Here is a 14,342-nt window from a genome sequence, read left to right as displayed (position 1 = left end):
TGAATCACTGTGACATGATCCTTTTTCAAGCACAGTGAGAAAGATATTTTCCAGATAAAGTTCAGTTTGTTTTCTTTTATGTGTGATGGGAACCACACTTGGTATTTAGGGACTTTTAACATTTCCTTGCAACCACAGCTATTCAGGCCTGTCTACGTGTGAATCAAACGTGTCTGACAAACTCCTCTGTCAGCAAGAAGGCAGGTAAAAGGAGAAGTAAGTGCAGGAGCAGCTCTCCGATAAAGATGTGTGAAGTACTTCCTATGCCACCTACCTTGAATTTTCTTCCCTTTGCACAGCAAAAATACAGTAATAGAAACTTCACAAGCAGGATTTTTGTTTTGGGTTACTCTTTGAGTAAATCTAACACAATATCCTAAAAGCCCTTTTTTCTGAGGCGTCAAATAATCAGTTCCTAAAGACAACACACCATTTGATCTGTTTGTTAATGTGGCTAATGCTGTTAGAACTGGTTGTGCTGAGAGGTGTACAGATGTGCAGTCCAAAGGGATGTAACACAAAAGTCTTGGAGGGAGGCAGCTTAATATGTTTCATCATTAGGAACTGTATAGAAAAAAAGGTTGCAAATTCTTGTCTTAATCTGAAAGATCCTTCCCAATGTTTCTGGCGGATTGGGTCTGCTTCCCCTTCTGTCCCTGTCCCTGGCTTTTAATATAAAAAAGAAAAAGTGATGTCACAGAAGTAAAAGCTACAAGAAAACCACAAAGTAAAGTAAAAAATATACATAATTAAAAACATGTCAGTGAATGGCTGTTCTGTGGTTTCTGTAATGTGGACCCCATAGGAGAATGCAGTGTGGGGGACTCTGGCTGCAGCTATAACTCTGGAGCTCTTTTTCCTAACTCCAGTGATGTGTCCTCAGGGCAAAAGAGATTCTTCCCAAGGATGGTTTTAAAATATTCAATGGAGTTTTTCCATGAGATGTTCTACAAAAAACTACCCTTCAATAAAATGAGCAAAGAGCTCATGACGGGATGCTCTTACTGAAAAAAGCCCCCAGCAACAACAACAAAAACTGGCTGTGGAGGCAGCGATGAATTGAAGCTCTTCAAAAGCCTAGAAAAATAAAATCATTCAAAGACAAATGGGTCATATGAACCATAGCTGCTTGCCTTGAACTTGTATTGCATGTCTGAGATTTTAAAAGGCTACTGTTGTTGTTGCACTGATTCTATGGTTTTAGATCGCTGCTCTTCCAGCTGTGCTCTGCAGAAATCAGGTTTGTGTCTATCTGATCCACCCACTGCCATTGTCACGCTTACGTCAAGTAAGAAAAGTTGCAAATTTTACAATTTTTCCTCAGTTTTAGTGACAGTTTTTGGAACAAGAGCGTTACAAGAGGACTTGTACACTTTCTTACAGGATACCAGAAATGGAGAAGAGCAAAGTATAACCTAACAAAGTCTGGCATATGAAGATGCTTTAATGTACCAGATTTTATCAGTAGAATTTATCAAGCCTATTGGAGTTTTCTTTGCTGAAAATTTTATTCAAACGGAAATTTCTAGAGTGGCAGTAAATGTGACAAGAACTACACTGTATCTTAGTTTATTTGTCCTGGGAATATTTTAAAATCTATGAGTTTAGAGCTGTGCTTGAACACCACAGCTGAGGTTCAGAGGGGTGCGGAGGGTGGTCAGAGGAGTACGCCGCTGGACTGGGTCGTGCTGGAGGGCAGGGCGGGGTGGAGCGGGTGACACCGGGTATAATTGTGCTCACACAGGGCACTGTAGGACGCTGCTGCTGATGTACCCGTTGTCCTTTTAGGCAGCCTGGATTAATGCTGGGCTCCCTGCTCTTCCCAGTGACATTACTGCAAAGGCAGGCAGGTGTTGTGGATGTAAACCAGGAAGGACACAGCAGGTAAGAGTGAGATCTGAAAATACCAGGTACCTGAATTTAATTTCCTGGGTGCACTAGATGGGCTCTTTCACAGTAGGCTCTGAGGACACTTTAGCGATACATAAACATGCATAAAAATGTATGAACAGACATGTAAATACATAAATAATATGGATGTTGGAGGAAGTTGGCCTTGATCCTGGCTTTGAGGTCGCCCTTACACCTACTGCCTCACAGCCAAAAGGGCAGGTGTAACCAAATAATTTATTTGCTTGAAAATAAATTGGGAAGGAAACAACCCAGTGAGTTTATTGGCTTTCTCTGATTTTGGTAATTTTCTTTTAATACTATGATAATCAACGCACATTTAGAAGATTGGAAGGGCAAATGCCTATTTCCCCTTTTATAAATGATGGTGAAAAATAGTTAACTTTGAATGAAAGTTTTACTGTGACGGAGAATCATTGTGAGGGGTTTTACTGTGTGAGATGAGTTGTCAGGCTACTGCAGCTTGTTCTGGCAGCGAGTCTAGTCAGTGAAGCTGAACCAGCAAATGGCCACTTCTGTGGTGTCTTTCTGGAGGGGTCGTGTTGTGGTTAATGCTCTCCTAACATGGTTTTACCCTATCTGATGACACTAGTCCCTGAAAGAATACAAAGAGCTTATTTAAAAATAAATATAATTTAGCTTAAATGGAAAGTCAAAATATCTAATGTCCTGTTTTATTTCTCTTAATCTGCCTGGGCACTAAAAAGCAGAAAAATCCAGTTTCTGGCCATATGTTACACATCTAGATGTCTGATTTTAGTGGTGCCTAGGACAGGGAAGGGAGTTCAGCTGGCTCCATGAAGTCTATTAGAGGTATTGTTGTGCAGATATATTTTACCTGGAAAGCACATTAGTCCATGGGTGGAGATAGCTAGAACTTTTGGAATAAAATATGCAAACAACTGAGTTTTATTCCGAACTAACTCTTCTTTTGCGCATTGGAATATTTTTATTTTGCTTCTGTATTTTCTTGTAAAATGATTCCTTGGGATTTCTTTTGCTTTTTCTGTTTGTATTTTTCTCCTTTTTACTCACGACTCATTGTTTTGAACTTAAGATTTGCATAACTACTTTCTGAATATAATCTATCTTTGATAAGATTTATCTAAAAGACCCCTTTATTAGCATATTTCCTATTTTTTCTAGTGCATACTCAAGAGCCCTGCATGAAATGGAAGCTGCCTTTGCATTCCTTTGCCTCTGTCACTTAAGCACTAGCTTCGTGCATTTGGTTGTTGTTGCTTAGACATATATCACTCCGTTTCTGTTTGTCTTGGTTAGTTTTGCATCTTCTGGTATCCTTCTCTGCTCATCTGAAAGAGATCTTTCTAGTTCAAAACAAGCACTGTTGTGCAATTTGTTGATTTGTGGTAGTTTGGAGGGGATGGGGAACGGTTTCATTGCACTGACTAGAAACAAATATGGACAACTTTTACCTTTCTGACCCTTTTGCTCACCCACTTCCTGTTTCCTTTATTGCAAAAGTTCATCTCATTAGAAAAAATAGAACAATATCTTTTAAAAATAAACCAAATGTTTCCGGGCCTGTTGTTTGTTTTTCTGGGAGATGGCTGTTTCACACAGAGTTACAGAATTGAAATATCTCGTAGGATGTCTGATGCTTTGGGAAGAAAGGGTCGAGGAGAAAATGTGTATCTGTTTTGCATAGCACAGAAGCAAAGAAATCTTCACCAAAAAACCTTCATCTGGATCTTGGTTACGGATTTGCAGTAACCTCCAAGCCAGAGAGTGATTCTGGCTTCCTGCAATGACATTGAACTCTGTCAGTTTGCTCCATCTTGCAACAAATGTTATGAGCTCAGGAAGTCATCAGTGGTACTTCTCAAGCTTTTTATCATTAAGTGCATGTTTTCTAGATGGACGCAAGAGTGGGGCGTGTTTTGAAGGCTTGAACTCTGTGACATTTTCCTCGACTTGTGCAATCTTTTGCTCAACATTTGATAATCCACAGTTTTTATCAGCTGTCAGTTACAAGAACCTGCTGTGGGAGTTTCACAAATAAACTACACTTTAGTGGTAACTGGGAGATGTGAAAACTATGTACAGTCCTTAATTTCCTTAAGACTTACACTGGTGAACTTTTGTGTACAGAGAAAGCTACAAGCGATATAATCAAACACTCTGTGAATGTGTGCTTCTGAAACAGCTGTATATCTGCTTGATACGTTACCAGGGACAGTTTCTGGGTGGTGTTTGTGCTCTCTACATATGCTAAGTACTGTTCAAACTGCCCTTGACTTCCAGCCAGCAGATGGGAAAGTCATTAGCCATCAGACTTGAACAACAGTTGCTTTCTGTGTTTACAAAGTCCTGTACACGATCTGTGTGTTGACAAGTTATAAACTGAGTGGAAAATATCTGAAACCTTCTCAATGCAACTTGTATAAAACATCACAGTAATCAGCACAGGGTTAATGTAGCATACTACAGGTCACTTGTCCCGCACAGAGCTGCGGGCTGTAGCAGCTAACTGAAAGGAGGACAGTTAGGTGGTGAGAGAACAGGAGGCATCTGGAACAACAGCACAAGACCAGTTTGTGACTAGGACACAAACAAAGTACATCTTCATAAAAGCATGAACATTTCCTGTGCTGTCACCGAAGTCAACAACCTTAGTAGGTGTAAGAATAGCACCCCAGGTATGTAAATTTTACTAGTCCTTAGTCTAATTTAGGCATCTGTAGCACATAATCTGTGCTCTGCTCAGCCTTGGCAGAGTTGCTGGGGTAATAATTTCTCAAAAGTAAACTGTTGTGGACAATCTCTAGGAAATATTCTGTGCAACCGAACTGTTATTGACTCCAAGTTTGGCCTTACTCTTTTTTACTTATTGCCTTGATTGCTCAACAAATAAACACATGATCAAATTAATCCTAGCCTTCAGAGGATTATATTAGGGATGGAATTGGCTCATTATATTTCATTTATATATGGGTGAAGAATCTCCATTAATTTGTAATGTTTCCCTGTGCTGTAATAATGCACTCTACTTTCTAAACTACGTGTCCAGAGGCAGAAGCTGGTTAATGCAGAACCAATATGTTGTCAAGGTATTTGGGGGGGCTGACTTGGTAGAAGTAAATCAGTTCCGATAAGAATTACTTCATCAGTGGCTGTTAGAGATCAGTTATTTATTTACTTTTTGTAATCATACTATTACAAATCTATATTGAATCACTTTTATATTGAAGAAAATTCCATGATGGGAGAATTCTCAAAGATTTAAACAGGTCAGCTAATAATAATTTTCAATGTGACTCAAACATCCCTTTGTTCCTCTATAATTCTCTTTGTAATACCCACAGATGTGACTGTCTCAGTCCTTTCCCCGGAAAGGATCTGCAGATCAGGTAATAATTTGCAAGACACCTAGCAGAATGATTAGCTGAGAGAGGTACAGTTTGGGGACTCAAGATTTAGAGACATTATGAAAGGGCATTTCAAAACTTAAGAGGTCACACATGGTGTAACCTGGCTTTGAATCACTGCCCAATAAAAGAAGTAGCATTTCAGCCTGCTCAGTATAGCGACTACACAACGGACAAGGCAGAAAACAGCCTGGAATTTCTCAGTTGTTTCAGGAAATTTCTGCAGGTAGTTCTGTACCTTCCTAGCAAAATGCAGTATGAACGCATTGCTGTAAACAGGGATTTATTGTCTCTACATCAACTGGAAAAGACCATTCTTCTGCTTGTCATGGGTGTTATATGTTTATTAAAGGGAAAGTTAGTCACAGAAAAAGCTTTTTCATTTTCCCTTGATATGTTAATATTTTTTTAGGAGCAGGACCCTGAAACATCTTGGAAAATGTAACTGAGCTTTACATTCTTTCTGAGTACCTACAACATCAAACGAAGTTGGTGAGTGTGATAGTCAGATAATAAACCCCTGCAAGAACCAAAGTATTACAAAAGAAGAGATGTGTGTATAAAATGATTTTCCATTTGTCAAAAGCATATTTTCTAAATGTGATTGTCAGATAGTTTGATCCTGATACTTCACTGCTGAGATCAATGAGTATTTTTATATTTAAAAGATGATTAAGTCCTTGGTCAGAAATAATCCAGTTTTGCTTGCTCTCTCCATAAATATACATATACACACACTCATACATTTACCTACCAACCTATGCAGAAGGGATTGAGAACACAGTCATTGCCCTGGACTCTTAGTGAAACAGGGACATTTCTGAACACTTTCTATCTTTCAAAGCAGAAGCAGAAGCCCAATGATGCATACCTTGTTCTTCATTCAGAAATGAGCCATTGTTTATCTCTGTGAAAAGTGAGTGCAAAATGCTACCAGCAGAAGGAAAGGAGCTTCTAGTTTTTTCACATAAACATGACATTATAAAGCATAAGGAAGTGGAAAAGCAGGTCCTCTGTGTTGGCAGGATCAGGTCTCTAGATTCTCCTTCCTTATGTGCCAAGTTTTTCTTGCCATATTTTTCAGGTGATTAAGTTTGTTTACGGGAAATCTTGTTCCTTTTCCCGCCTGTCCCCTTTTGATAGCAATTTTACCCTGAAATCCCATGCTGAATAGAGATAAGTATCAGGGCAGCTCTATCTCTCTTACAAAGCAGCGAACTGAGTCAATGATACAGATCGTTGGTATCAGTGTGAATTGAATCAAAAGTTTCTCATTTCATGCTAGTGACAATCCTTTAACACAGATTAAAGAACTATGTTTCTAACTGGTGGTTAGCGGTCTGAGGGCTTTGCATTTGTATCTTCAGCACCTTTTCTTCAATGTACCCTGTGACCGCAGGCTGACACATCACATCCAGTTCTGTGAAAATGAACAGTTGGAGGGCTGACTAACGCGAGGTTTTTAAATCAAAGGTGTTTATTTATTTAATGAAAGAGTGTAACATAGGAATGTTTCCAAACTAAACGTCTCACTTCATGAGTATTTCTGTCCAAACCTTTGGAGTTAGCATTAATTTTCTTATACAGTTTAAATCAACATGCCCTAAAATTCTAAGAAGTTTCTGATTTGGTCCTATTATTCACTAGACATAATATAGCAACATGCTTGGGTTTTTTTGTTTTTGGTTTTGTTTTTTTTTTTTAAAAAAAACCTTTTAAATTATTATTTTAATATAATATGATATAATTATTTTAAATTATTAACTTTTGAAAAATGGTGACCAAATTTCCTTCTTCACGCATCTCCTTGTAAACTTCCTGGTTCAGACAGAAGACCCTACTGCTGATCCTTGTTACATGAAGGAACTAGGCCATTTTCTCTAGGCATAAAAAGTGTAGGAAACTACCCAGATCTTAGTCTTATATAGTGCTGAATGTTCCATCCATTATCCAGCAAGGTATTTAAGCATATATTTAACTTTCAGCACCTCAGGAGTCTCATTCGTATCAATGGGTTTACTCAAGGATTTTGGGGTGTTAGGGCCAGAATTCTCAGCATCCTGTTGAAGGAGATTGGGATGTGAGGAACTAAGGGCAGACTAATGAACAAAGACCTGCTCATCTCCTGATCTTTGAGATATTCTGACATTTTATGAGGAATAGAGTGAGAGCCAAGAAGTATAAGCCTAAATAATTTGCTCCTTTTGATTAGGGTTGTGCAAGGGATAACGAGGATTATTAATGCTCCTAGGAGACACTGCTACACATAAAAATGGCAACAAAGAGAAGCCTGTATTTGGATGGCACTGACTTGGAAATACAAAAGGAAAAACTGCAGCTCCGCTGAGAAGGGTGGGGTACAGAACTGAAAAGAATAAAAAAAAAAAGCTACTTTTCTTGACGTGAAATTCAACTATATTTTCCCCAGGAAAAATGAAATGTAATACTGGTAATTTATACAGACAGTTGAACAAATTGAAACCATATACAGAAAATTAAGTTATGTTTTTATGGAAAGAACAGAACACATTTAACAAGCACTACCTAGAGCCAGCAGTCTTTCACTATGTAACTTGCAGGGTGTTTTAATTATGCTGAGGTCAGAATGTCTGCTTCTAGCTTTAATCAGCTAATTCAAGATTTTATTTAGTATGAAAAAAATCTAATAAGCTTTTTTGTTCATAGATCTTTTTTAATATTCCAAATATGAATTAGAAATAAAACACAATATATTTTAAGATGCTAGGTTACATTTATGAAAATATCCTTGGGAACATTAAAAGAAAAAAGAAAAAACTACTAACCTGGGTAAAATGTGCCCTTGAATTTTAGTGTTTTGCATAGTCCTTATTCTTAACCACTAGATTTAAACCTAATTTTATGCTGGAGGGTAGCTTGGTTTGTATTACAAAGAGATGGTTAAAAAAGAAGGGATCAATTCCTTAAAACCATGTGTGGCCAGAGTGGGTTCTTTGCTGTAGGAACTGAGCTATATTCTGTCAGTTGTTAATGGATATTTTTATTGCCTATTTTCAAATATTGGCTCACTGATAGTAAGAGTGAGTGAATTAGATGTAGATGAATTCTATGTTTTTTTCCATGCTATTTCTGCAAGGAAGCGACATGTTGCTATGCTTGTGCCTGCTTCCTTGTATGGAAAATGAGCAAAGAATGAAAACTGAATGGATCCTTTGTTTGTATGGCAAATGTAATATAAATCCATAATGGTAAATGCATTTTACCTGAAGCAAGCACTGGATAAAATGCAGAGGCAGGCTTTGACACTGGGACTGAAACTGGAACCTGACAATGTCCCTCCCTTGGATGGTCCTGAGCACCAGCATGAAGCATCACTCTTATTTTTTGCTTCTGCTGTTCAAATGCATTTTGGTTTTTTTTTAAATTATTGTGCAATAAAGCATTTCCAACCAGAAGAATGGAGAATGTAGCTGGTTCATAACTGCCTTGTGCTGAAGATGCCCTCCAGAGAAGTTGGAAGATGTGGTTTGAAATGTCCTCAGACGGAGAAGAGAATTTGAGCCTCTCTGTTCCATATCCTGGTTGAGGACACTAATCAGATTTGTACTGGGGGTTACAGCATGAGGTGGAGGAAGGAGTAATGGTGGGGTAATTTGCTCCCATTGGACATAAAAAGAAAATAATAACCCTACTCATCTTTTTGAAGGAGAGGTAGTAGGTACCTATGTTCAGGAAATGACCCCTAACTCAGGTGGTACTTTTTGGCAGGCTTAAAAAAAAGGCAAGATTTAGGATGTGTTCTTAGGTATTCCTTTTTGGTCAGTTCTAGATGGTTCCCTCCCCAGAGACTTCACTGTTTTGAATCTCATTTTGAGATGTCTAATACTTCCCTGGCATTACTTTGAGAGTCTGGTCATCTAATACAGGGTTGTGAATGTGGCTTGGCCAAAAAAAAAAGATTTATGATGCTTCTTTGTTGCAGTTCGTAAATCAATTTGTGGCTCTAATTCAAATATACTACTTTTTTTCCTTTATACCTGGTGATTCTCTGAGATGGATGTTATTTAAGAGAAGCAGCATGGGCAGGACACCCCCTAGGAAATAGGTTCAATCAAAGTAGCATTTGAGAGGAATGAAGATGTCCAAGAGTATTTTATATCTTGTAATTAAGATATGTGTTTGCTCAGATCAGTCTCAAGGTATTCAGAAGGATGGCGTATCTTCCAGCTGCTTTCTGCAGCTTTATCAAATGTTTGAGCCATTGTGCTGAAGACCCTATATTTTTTGTCATCCACTTTCTCTGCTTAGGTATGGACAGAGTATAATAATCACTGCATGTTCAGAATAACAATAACTGAGGTATATCTGTAACTCCATTCCCCCTTTATAAAAACAATGATCTTGCTGTAACTCAGAAGAGACTGGCCTTACAGAAGCCACATAGCTATGACTAGGTGTGTATATACAACCGAAAACTATTAATGATAATTTCCATTCCTTGATTGGATGACAGCCATTTAGTTAGCTGTCATTCAAGTGCAGGGAGACCACGTAGCTTGTGAAAGCTGTATTTACCAAAAACATCCAAGTGACTATCCAATTATATTAACGAATGATGATGGCTAGAGCTTGATATGGTGGAAAACGAAATGTAGACCCAGTTTTCTACTAGTAATACCTTCTAAAATGACACTCCACTACTTCATATTAGCTTTTCCCCTCCCTGTCCTTTTTTCCCCCCTCTTACTTCTCCAGAAGCCTATCAGTCTCGGCATTGAATGGCTGTACTGTTGAGCCTCATTTCCATAGATAAAAATCTCTCTTCATTTCTCCTCTCTCTGAAGTAACTTCTGTCTGTAGGTTTATACCCCACCTATGGAACATGACCTAATGTCTGTCACACTTGAAATAAATAAAGCTTGGTTCAACATTATCTGCAAATCCTGGCTTGGTGAAAAAAATCAGCATGCAGCAAAAATAACAAACTCTTCACCCTACTAGCAAAAAAATGGTAATATTGACAGCTTTTATTATGATACTGTGACTAGTATGATTCCCATTGTCCATGCTCCTGAAAGGAAGGAGATAGATAAACTTTTGTTAAAAAAGATTTATTTATAGTCTTCCTGTTTGCACAAAAAGTTGGAAAATTTGACCTCAATATGCCCTAAGGGCTTTAACCCAGGAAATGAAATGTCCTCATGTATATATTTTTAGATTTCATGGTTTTAAGCTTCACCATAGGATTTCTGGGGTTTTACGGTGTTTGAGTGCTTGAGGTTAGTAGCACTACAATGACTAATAAAATCATTGGTTTTTATAATCAGAAAAATATAAGACCACATTCGAACTACAAGTCTGAGTGCAAAGGACAGAGAACAGATGTATTTCACATACTGTTTTTTCCTTCTCACAAAACATATCTTAAAATACTTGACAGATTTAAAAACACAGAAGAAAGTTTCACCCCAGCCGTATTTAACTGTCAGCCTGGGGAAATAGAAATTAAGAAGATAAGACATGTGATTTCATCTATGATTAGAAATGTGATCAGGGATCAATGAGACATAAAACTAAAGTGAATATGGATGCAATAAAGTTATATGAAACAACATCTAAGAAGATGCTCACATTCACAGTGCCTAGACTCTATAAACAGAGAAAGACCACAGAGCAGAGGTCAGAGAAGGTGACAGTAACATCTGTGAGGAAGGCTGCAGGCAATCAAGGCAGCTGGCTTTAAAAAAATGGAAAATAAAAAAACGTGATTGGCAATTTTTACCAGATCATGGGATGCCTGCTTGTGACTGGGGTTGATGTGTTCAGACAGTGCTGTTTGTTAGCTAAGCTGAGTTTAATAACTATTTTTCTCTTGTGAGTGAACATATGAATTGAAATTTCTACACCATGGAGATCCTGTTACCATTAACTGATGTGCAGCACCATCAGCAGATTTGTATTCTGCAGGACATATCTGTCTTGAAGCTGACATGTTATACGCCATCTTTACCTCAAGTGAGATGTAAAAGGCAGAAATCACAAGCTCCAGTCTTTCTGAGGCAGGGAGAGGTGGTCCTCTTGCCTGAAGGAGCTGTGGACTGGTGGAGGAGCTGTGTGCCCAGGTAAAAGAACCATGGGAGAAGGTCAGCAAACTGCACAGCATCAAAGAGAATGAGAAAGGGATTGATCAGATCTTCTCAGAGATCCTGCAGAGACAATAGCCTGAACACCCAGGTACAGCAAAGAATGGACAGGCAGAATCTGTGTTTATCAGGTTGGGAAATAGAGATCCCCATGATGGTGAAGGCTAGAAGCTAATGACTTCTGGCATCAGAAGGATAGCTTATGCTCCACTTGCAGATCTTCAACTACAGAATATGTTCAGTGCCCTGGCTTCAGGTGAGGGACTAGGAGCTCAACAAAGCAAACAAGTCTGATGAGCCTGAGTCATGCAGGAGCACCAGGAGGAAGCAGCAAGTGATAACAGTAGGCAACTCCCCACTTTAGGGGATGGAGACCCCATCTCCGTCCAACCTGCTGGTTGTTGGAAGTTCAGATCCAGGCTGCCAAGGCTTGAATGGCCCTTGGATTATGATCTCCTGCTGCTCTTCCTCATGGGCACCAATGTATCTGCCTGTTTCAAGTGTGACTGCATGACTTACCACCCAGAAAGCAGATTTGCAGAAAGGGACCTCAGTAAGAGCTGCATTAGGAACATCATTGCCAGCAGGTTGAGAAGGGTGATCCTTCATCTCTGCTCAGGACTGGTGAGACAAATCTGGAGTATGGAGTCCAGTACTGTGATTCCTGGTAAAGGAGAGGTGGACATACTAGAGCAAGTCCAGCAAAGGTGAGTAAAAATTATTAGGGTTTGAAGCATTAGACGCTCAAGGAGATGACAGGTTTTGAAACCAAAAAACAAGGTTATGTTCATCCTGGAGAAGTGAAAGGCCACTGGGGGATATTATCAATGTGGGATGATGTAAAGAAGGTGGATCCAGACTCTCTTCAGAGCTGCACAGTGAAAGGAAAAGAGGCAATGGGCAGAAATGGAATGGAAATACAGGAAATTCTGTTTAAATATAAGAGTTCTCTTTTTTTCTTTGCTTTTTAATTGTGAGAGTGGTTGAACACTGGAAAAGGTTGCCCAGAGAGGTTGTGGAGTCTCCATCTTGGAGAAGTTCAAGACCAAACTGGACATGGCCTCAAGCAATATGCTTTAGCTGTTCCTGCTCTGAGCAGGGAGGTTGGTCTAGATGATACCCAAAGGTTCCTTCCCACCTCAGTTATTCTGTGAGTCCCAGCCCTTGAAAATTACATTGATAATGGCAGCCAAAGATTTGTTCCTTTCTTAGTGTTCAAGGCAGAAAATTTAGCATAGTTTATAGCCAGCTAACTGAAGTTCTTCAGGACCTGTATGTACAAAAAAGAGTTTTCTGGGGTGAATCTTCATATTTTTAATTGGAGAAGGTGACAAAACACTTCCTCAATACATCACCTTGCCATTCTCCTGAAATAAACTGATGGGAAAATTGGATATTGATGGATGGGAAAGGGAGGGAAAAAAAGGCTTCTGAGCCTCATGGGGTGGCAGAGAGTAACTATTTTACTTTGGTTTTAATGTTTTCTCTAAAGCAGAATTCAGGCCAGATGTGTGCAATGTGGACAGCAACATAGCTTCAAAATGATCCATGTTACTGTGTCAGTAATGTGGAGTGGCCCTGGCTACCACTGCAAAGTGTCTGCTTTCTTCCAGTGCTGTGAAATCTGCAGGATTTCAAGAAAGCCTTGAAAATCCTCCATTTGGTTGCAATATTTTTCCAACACAACCATTTTAACAAGACAAACTGATTAGAGGAATATTTAATAGTCCTGAGTCCCAGTGCTATGGTACTAACTATACTGCGCCACAAGTTTATTTTTATTTTGTACACAATGGGCTACAGTTTGGCTGAAAGTATTTTATACCAGCATTTCTCTTGGATGAGCTGATGTATATGAACAACAGAGTGCCTTTATGAGGCAAATATATTTTGTTAATTTTGGGCAGGCAATATTGTCCCATTCCTTTGCCGAGTAGTGTCTCATGAAAACAGAAATGCTGTTGCCTACTGATACTGACAGAGGCCATAAGAAAGAATCTGTGGATGGGCAAGTTGTATGGACAAGGTAGCTACAGGGAAAAATTGTGAAGGCCTTAGCAGTCTATTTTATGCAGTTAATGAGGTCAAGCTGAGGAAAAAATAATGCTCCAATTGAGTAGCCTCATACAGTATATAAAGCATGTTTCAAAATAGTGATACTAGAAACAGACTCATACTTGATGAACTCCAGATGATTCCACTGATGTTAATACAGAGAAAAAACCTCAGCATCCTCCCTCCTCCATTCCGTTCCCCTGCCAGAGGTAATCCAGAGATTCTCGCGCTGTTAAAGTCATTATGACATATTTTGGAACTAGCAAAAATGAAAATGATTCATCTCATCTTTCCTATGATGTTTAAAAATGTATTTTGCAGTAGCTCTAAGCACAAGGCAGCTAGAAAACTTTCAACATTTTATATAAATAAATATTGTAGGAAAAATCTTTGAAGTGGGAGATCATGAGTGAACACATCTGCTTAACAGAACTGAAAGCACAAGGGTTTGAGACCTTTCCCTTCTCTTCTACCAAACAAAATCAAAAAGAAAGATGTGCTTTGTTTTAATGTTTTACTCATAAACTTTTTACATTGTTTTGTATTTTAACACTTACATAGCAAAAGGAGTGTGTAGATAAACAAATGCCTCATGTCTCTTAGTAGCAGAAGTATTCTGCTTCTTATTTATTGACATAGCATAAATGTAATCTTTGATAGTAAGGCTCCCATTTACTTCCGACTAAATAAAGCCCTTAGGAGATAATGTTAAAAAAAGATCTTTGGTTCTTTAATTTCAGTCATGAGAAAAATTTTTGAAGCTACTACAGTTTAAACAGTTCAATATAATATCCAAGAATCTGACCTTGCTTTACAAAGAGTCATCTCTTGATCAAAAGGATGGAGCACACGAATTAAGTAGTCT

Source organism: Phalacrocorax carbo, chromosome 4, assembly GCF_963921805.1.
Source record: "Phalacrocorax carbo chromosome 4, bPhaCar2.1, whole genome shotgun sequence".
Taxonomy (NCBI): Eukaryota; Metazoa; Chordata; class Aves; order Suliformes; family Phalacrocoracidae; genus Phalacrocorax; species Phalacrocorax carbo.
The sequence above is the reverse complement of the archived record's forward strand: the minus strand, read 5'-3'. Positions refer to the sequence as shown.